This window comes from Gracilinanus agilis, chromosome 4 (assembly GCF_016433145.1).
Source record: "Gracilinanus agilis isolate LMUSP501 chromosome 4, AgileGrace, whole genome shotgun sequence".
In the NCBI taxonomy this organism is placed as follows: Eukaryota; Metazoa; Chordata; class Mammalia; order Didelphimorphia; family Didelphidae; genus Gracilinanus; species Gracilinanus agilis.
In genome coordinates this window covers 188,093,402-188,100,700 of record NC_058133.1, presented here as the reverse complement: position 1 = coordinate 188,100,700, position 7,299 = coordinate 188,093,402, and positions in this window count along the sequence as shown.

Here is a 7,299-nt window from a genome sequence, read left to right as displayed (position 1 = left end):
TTGAGCTGATCTGGGTATTTCTTTCTAAATACCCACGTCAGGGGGGATTGTATTTTTATAAAATCCAAGATTAATTGTATTTTTATTATATCCAAGATTTAATTTTTTATTTTGTTTGAGAAAAATTCTCAGGGAAAGAAACTTGCTGATTCCTTAATCCAGAGAATGAACTGTTTGCAGAGAGATGCCTGAAGAACCTACGTTTAATCAAGAGATCCAGAATGAACTTTGGGTTGCAATTGATTGAACTGACGGAGTTTGTTGCATCAAGAGATCCAGAATGAACTTTGGGTACTAATGAATGGACTGATGGGTTTTGAACAGCTACTTTAATTGTACATGTTATGCCACACTTTAAATATACATATATATATATATATATAATACCTAAAATTTCCCTCTTACATGGGCCAGGCCTAACTGAGGCCAATCCAATGATTTAGGTTTGGGCCTGGAATCATAATAATAATAATAGCTGATATTTATGTAGTGTTTACCATGTACTGGGTACTTGCTAAGTGCTTTACAATTTGATTCTCACAATAGCCCTGGAAGACAAGTGCTATTATCATGATTTTACAGATGAGAAAACTAAGACAAACAGAGGTTAAATTCCCTCCCCATGTTGCACAGCCAGTAAATGTTTGAAGCTGGATTTGAACTCAGTTCTTCCTGAATGCAACCAATTACTTGCACATCAAAAATGTAATAGCAGCATTATAATAAGATATAAATGGAATGCAATTCCTAGTTGTTAATTCAGATAAAACACTCTAGCCCTTGACATTCACCACTGCAATGGCAATATTGACTCCAAAAGGAATCCCTGCAATACAGTGGGAATTCTGCTAAACCTCAGGAGTACTGCTTCCACAGAAGTTCTGGGCTTTTTTTACCCTACACTAAGAACCAACCAAATCCCAAGGACAGCTTTTTTGACTCTTTAAACGAAAACCAACAAAATCTACGTAAAGTACATCTTCCCAGTACTCCAATGGACCTTCCACCAATAAAATGGCCTTAGCTACCTCTGGCTTTAGGAAGAAGCCTAGCATAGGCAACATTAAGGGAGGAGTTTAATTTAGATAAGAAAAATATAAAACAATTTATCACAACTTCTTTAAAAAGTACAATCCATGCAGGAGCAATTCATAATGGATCTTCCAATATAAAATGGTAACAATTAATGGCGGCAACTCTAGAAACATCAGGGCCACTGTATTAGTGGTAATATCTCCAAATTCATCTCCATTCCCTTCATGATTCAGGATCATCTGTAGTAAGATAGCTAAGAGGTCATTAGCCTTTTGTATACAACCTGTCCCAGGTTCTAAGTTGACTCAGAAACTTACCTCATACCAAAAGAACGCTATCCACACCAAGAGAAAGAACCGTGGGAGCAGAAATAGAAGAGAAACAACTGCTTGATCACATGGGTTGATGGGGATATGACTGGGGATGTAGACTATAAGCGATCACCCTAGTGCAAATATCAATAATATGAAAAAGATATTGATCAATGACACATGTAAAACCCAGTGGAATTGCGTGGAGGGGGGTGGGAGGAGGGGAGGGAAAGAACATGAATCATGTAATCATGGAAAAGTTTTCATAATTAATCAATAAAATAAAAATAAATTAGGAAAAAAAGAAACTTACCCAATACCATCTGCCACAAAGAGTTCCCTGAACCATCAACTAAAGCCTCCCCTTCCTTTGAAGCCCCATTAGGGGTGACACCAAATTTCCCCCTTTAGAGTTCTCTATTGAGGGGTTGCTCCCTTCATCCATAGGGACTAGATGAAGAGTTCCCCTTACTTCATCCATATACTCAGAATTACTAGTAGTTTTGCTAAAGGATCTCTTTTGAGGTAAACTCACTTCTCTCATACCTAGATAAAACTGATTTCACCTTGCCCGCATGTCATTAAAATATCGTTCCTGACCTGAATATAAGAGGGTAACTATAAATAAGTTAAGTGAACACAAAATAGTATACCTGTCAGATCTCTGATTTCCTCAGAAGGGAAAGATTTTAAAACCAAGCAAGAGTTAGAAAAAATTACAAAATGTAAATTAAATGGTTTTGATTATATTAAGCTAAAAAGCTTTTGTACAAACAAAAATAATGTAGTCAAAATCATAAGGGAAACAATAAATTGGGAAAAAATCTTTATAACAAAAAACTCTGACAGGGGTCTAATTACTCAAATATACAAGGAGTTAAATCAATTGTATAAAAAATCAAGCCATTCCCCAATTGAAAAATGGGCAAGAGACATGAATAGGCAATTCTCAGGTAAAGAAATCAAAAGTATCAATAAGCACATGAGAAAGTGTTCTAAATCTAATAATTAGAGAAATGCAAATCAAAACAACTCTGAGGTATCACCTCACACCTAGCAGATTGGCTAAAATGAAAGAAGGGGAGAATAATGAATGCTGGAGGGGATGTGGCAAAATTGGGACATTAATGCATTTCTGGTGGAGCTGTGAACTGATCCAACCATTCTGGCTGGCAATTTGGAACTATGCTCAAAGGGCTATAAAAGATTGCCTACCCTTTGATCCAGCCATACCATTGTTGGGTTTGTACCCCAAAGAGATCATAGATAAACAGACTTGTACGAAAATATTTATAGCTGCACTTTTTGTAGTGGCAAAGAACTGGAAAGGGGGGGTATGTCCTTCAATTGGGGAATGGCTGAACAAACTGTAGTATATGCTGGTGATGGAATACTATTGTGCTAAAAGGAATAATAAACTGGAGGAGTTCCAGGTGAACTGGAAAGACCTCCAGGAACTGATGCAGAATGAAAGGAGCAGAGCCAGAAGAACATTGTACACAGAGACTGATATACTATGGTAAAATCGAATGTAATGGACTTCTGTACCAGCAACAATGCAATGACACAAGACAGCTCTGAGGGATTTATGGTAAAGATGCTACCCACATTCAGAGGAAGATCTGCAGGAGAGGAAACATAAAAGATAAACAATTACTTGAATGCAGGGGCTGAGGCGGACATGATTGGGGATGTGGACTCGAAACTACCACACCAATGCAACCAACAACAATTTGGAAATAGGCCCTAAACAAGGACACATGTTACAACCAGTGGAAATGTGCATAGGCCATGGGTGGGGGGATTGCGGGGGGGGGTGTGAAGGGGAAAGTAGGGGCATAAAGTATGTAAACAGGTTAAGAATGAATATTAATAAATGTTTAAAAAAATAAAATATCATTCCTGAATTGATAAATAATCTAAGGATATGAATAGATGGTTCTCAGAAAATAAACCCAGGCTCTCTATAACTGTATTCTTTTAAATGCTCCTAAATCACTACTAATTCAATCATTCAAATTAGATTAATTATGAGATCCTACCTCATATCCATCAGAGTAGCAAAGATGAAAAAAAGAAGGATAGTGATTAATGTTGGAGGGGCTATGGGAAAACAGGCATATCAATGCACGTTTGGCAAACTGTAAAGGGGTACAACCATTCCAGAAAGTAATGTGGAAGGATACACAAAAAATTACCAAACTGTAAAATGTCCTTTGATACAGCTATAATAACTGCTAGGTCTATACCCCAAAGAGATGAACAAAAAAGGAAAAGGTCCTTTACGTACAAAAATATGTATAGCAGTTCTTTTTGTGGCGGCAAAAGACTACAAGTTACAAGTATATTCAACTATTGAAGAATGACTAGGTTGTGGTATATGAATGTGATGCATTACTATCATGTTCAAAGAAAAGAAGAAATAAATGATTTCCAAGAGATACAGAAAGATGACAACAACTCCATGCCCTAGCTCTTCGTCTTGAAACTCACTCAAACCCCAGATTTATACCTGGCTACACTCTGGACTTCTACCACTCTTCTCTATAGCATCTTCCTCTTTATCCAACCACTTATGCCCTCTTCAGTTTCCTTTTGTTTGTTATTTTCTATCATTAAAGTGAAAGCTCCTTGAGGTCAGGGACTATCTTTTCTTTCAGCTTGTAACTGTATTCCCATCATTTAACCCATCCCAATGCCTCAGCTCATATTCAATACTTAAATGCCTAGTGACTTGACTGAACTGATGTTAGTGGGTCCAATCTAGAATTTGTTTTACAGTAAAAATGGGTGCCATGATCAGAAACAATGATACAAACCCAGTGGAATTGCTTATCAGCTCCAGAAGGGGGGAGGAAAGAGGGAAGGGAGAGAACATGAATCACGTATCCTTGGAAAAATACTTAAAAATAAGTAAACATTTTAAAAAAAGAAACAATGATACAGGGGGGGTCCACATTGGAAGATTTAATTGACACTATAATATCATAGCTTGAATAAGCATCACCTACAGTAAAAACTTTTGAGATGGGGGAAGAGAGCCATTAAAATTATTTTGCCAGTTGGGGAAGGTTGATAACTATAGAGGATCATGCCATACTTATGGTGCAAAGAGTGATGCTCCATTTGGCATAAAAATAGCATTGCTGATCAGAAGTCATCATATTGACCATAAATAATCACCTTGCGCCTATCACTACATAGTATCATCTCCCCCATAGCCAGATCCAGTACCCAACCTCTACCATTCTCATGAGAGCATTGTGATTATTAATTCCAGTAGAAGGGGTATAATGTCTCATAGGGGCATTAGTATACCCCCCCAACAATTTTATGTGGTGAGAGGCATTTGCAAAATTCTTCCATTTGAACATCAGAAAGACTTACCAGGATCAACCTCCACCCAACACCATCCTTCAAAGCATCCCCATGGTTGGTTAATGACTGCTGAGGTTCAGTTATGTATACTTCTCTCATGATAGACAGAACCATCAGTAAATCAGGTAAAAGGGCATTCCTCAAGAGCCAAGTCCTTATTGGCATGGATTAATGGAGGAGGTAAAGCATTGGAGTTGGGATTTAAGATCTCAAACTCTGGTAGAATCTCAAGCTAATTCATGAAAATGAATAATATCCAAGGGAGAAGGAGAGAACAATCTTGAATATACTATTTCCTTTTTTAAAATTTTTTTGCAAGTTATAAGTCTTTCAATTGATCTGTCCCTCCCAATACCCACCCCCATTAAGCAATTTCTTTAAAAAAAATTCCTCAATATATATTTATATAGTCCAGAAAGACAAATTTCCACATTAAGCATGTATGGAAATGTATGTATCTTTTTGCATTTTAAATACATCATTTCTCTGGGAGGAGTTAAGGGTAATGTTTCATCTTCATTCTTTTGAATTCATGATTTATCATTGTATCAATCAGAGTTCTAAAGTCTTTCAAAGTTATTTTTCTTTACAATGTTATTATTACTATATAAATTGTTCTCTAAGTTGTGCTTAATTTTCTCTGCATCAGTTCACAAAGGTCTTTCTGATTTCCTCTATAATCATTTATTTCATAATTTCTTGTAGCATTATAATATTCCATCATATTCATCTACCTACAATTTCTTTAGCTATTCTCCAATAAAAGGATAACCCCCTGCATTTCCAAAAGGAGGTTTCAAGAAGAAGGTGGCAATCTGTCAACAATGCCATATCATGTTTTGGATTCTTTAAAAAATGTTTTATTGAAGACTTTTGTTTTTATAATAGCCAGAATTTATATAGTACTTTTAAAGCTTATAAAACACTTTACATATATTATCTTATTTGATCATCCCAACAATCCCATTAAGTAGGTGCTATTATCATCTTCATTTTATAGATAAAGAAACTAGGGCTAAGAGTTTATTTAACTTGCCCAGGGTCACGAAACCTATAAGGGGCAAGGAGATCATAAAGAAGAGGTATAAATGCAGCCTGCCAAACCCATGCTTTTTAGGACTCTTATCCCCTCCCTTGAAGATGTTCCCCATCGAGTAATTGCTTCAGAAAGAGCATCTTTGTGAGGTCAACTATAAAGAATCACCATTTTAGCCCTTAAAAAGGGTACGACCTGGAGCTTCTAATTGAGTCAAAAGACTTTATAAGAGCAAATCCTATGTAAATTCTCCAAATCAATGGAACTTTGCAACTAAAGGTACTCCATATTGATTCCATTAGGCATACTTTTGTTGGTCATTCTTTAATAACTCTTCAGCTTGCTAAGCTTATCCATGAAACTCCCAAACATTCTAATGGCTAAGCTTTGGCAAAGAGGAAATATTTGCTTTTTGCAGATGATATGATTGTTTGCTTAGAAAACCCTAGCGAGTCAACTAAAATTTAAATGAAATAATCATTTTAAGAGAGTAGCAGGATTTAAAACAAAACCACACCAAAAAATTGGCTTTTCCAAATATTGCAAACAAAAGCCCAGAAAGAAGTGATAGACAATATTGGATTCAAAATAACTGCAGAATGCATATGAATACATCTACAAAACAATCTTTATGGAAATAAAGACAAACCTAAATAGAGATATTAACTGCTCATGCTTGGACTGTGTCAATCTAGTAAAAATGACAGTATTACCTGAATTTGATTTACAGATTCAGTGACCATTATGATTAATCTACTGAAAGGTTACCTTCTAGAACTAGAAAAATAATAAAATTAATTTAAAGTTTACGAAGTCAAAATCATGATAGGAAAGGGTGAAAAAAAAGCAGGAAGGTAGAAGACCTAATGGTACCAGATCTCAAAATATACTACAAAGTAGTTCTGGTTTTGCTCACTTCATCTTTCATTAGTTCATGTATGTCTTTCCAGATTTTTCTGAAATCATCTTGTTTATCATTTCTTATAGCATAATAGTATTCTTTCACAATCACATGCCACAATTCATTCAACCATTTTCCAATTCACGGATATCCTCTCAATGTCCATTTTTTTGCCACCAAAAAAAGAACTGCAATAAATATCTTTGTATGAATAGGTCCTTTTTCCTTTTAAAAAAAACCTCTTTGGGATACAGAGCTAGTACTAGTATTGCTGGATCAAATGATAAGCACAGTTTTAGAGCCCTTTGGGCATAGTTTCTAATTGCTCCCCAAAATGTTTGGATCGGTATGAAGGGAATGGTAGTGATACAAAAACAAAACAAAAAAAGAAAGAATACAGCATCATTAAAAAATAAATAGATCAGTAAGGTAAAATATTTTAAATGTTATATAAGATAAATTAATATATTAAATACATAAATAAAATGTATTTACATTTTTAAAACAATATATGCATTATAATATGATGAATAAAATAAACAAACATAAAATATGTTCTATAAGAATGGAGCATTGATAAAACACCTTTTTAAAAAATATACAGAAAGAAGTTCAGAATGGAAGACAAACAGGGCAGT